Below are 1,164 nucleotides of genomic sequence, written 5' to 3'. Positions count from 1 at the left end.
CGGGGAGGTTGGTACAGGAATTGAACCTACGGGAATTGAACTACTGGCCTGTCTTGGTCAGCTTTAAAAGTCAGCAGTTTAGCCCGGTGAGCTAAACCAGCCCCTGCTCCCTTCCCATCGCCGGGACCAGTGCAATTGCTTCATGAGTCCGGCATTGTCCGTTAACCTGATGACCTTCCATGAGTTGATAACCTGTCCTCGTATATGGGGGCAGCGAAGAACGTCACCTCTGCATAAACGAAATGTCCTTGTAGTTTGGTTGGGGTTACAGATGTAGATGATATTTCCCTTTTCCATGTCCGTCGCCGATGTCACTCCAAGCGAGGCAAGGCCGAAGATTACACAGGCGGTGCACAGCCACCCCATCATGCTTCATACCTGTAAAACAGCGCTGGGTAAGGGAGGCAGGTTAGTAACCAACCTTTTTACAGTGGTAGAGGTGGACCCAATTTACAGTGGTGGAGGTGGACCCAAGCACTCCGCCCCTCCACTTCAACTGCAGTGGGGGTGGTAAGGAGAACTTGGAAGGGCCCCTCCCATCGCGGCTACGACCCTTTCGAGTCCAATTTTTGACCATGACATAACTACCGGGCTGAACTGAAAGTGAGCTAGGTAATGGGGCAGTGGCGGGTGCGCCGTGTGGACCTGGCCTTGGAGCTCTTTGAGGACCTTCGTGAGGGCTAGAACATAGGTGGTTATTTTTTCAGTCATATGATGAAACTGAACCAGTCTGGGAACATGCAGGTTCCAGGGAGATCTCAGGGGCCTGCCATAAAGGATCTCGGTAGGAGAGAGCCGGTCCGGTCCCGCAGGTGTAACCCGCAGCTGGAAGAGGGCAACGGGGAGCAACTCAAGCCATGTCAGTCCCGTGTCTGCTCTTAATTTAGCTAATTCAGTTTTGAGGGTCTGATTGTGTCTCTCAACCAACCCTGCTGCCTGCGGTCTGTACGCACAGTGCAACTGCTGGCATTTGCCCAACTGGGAGCAGAACTCTCTATTAATCTGTCCAATAAAATGAGGCCTGTAATCAGAACTTAACTGAGCTGGTATACCGTACCGGGGAATGATTTCCCGCATCAGAATTTTAACCACAGTAGCAGATTTATTATCGGTAGTCGGATACGCCTCAACCCATCTGCTGAACACATCCACAATGACCAAAAC

The sequence above is a fragment of the Scyliorhinus torazame genome, chromosome 24 (genome assembly GCF_047496885.1).
Source record: "Scyliorhinus torazame isolate Kashiwa2021f chromosome 24, sScyTor2.1, whole genome shotgun sequence".
Taxonomy (NCBI): domain Eukaryota; kingdom Metazoa; phylum Chordata; class Chondrichthyes; order Carcharhiniformes; family Scyliorhinidae; genus Scyliorhinus; species Scyliorhinus torazame.
This window is presented reverse-complemented; position numbering follows the sequence as displayed.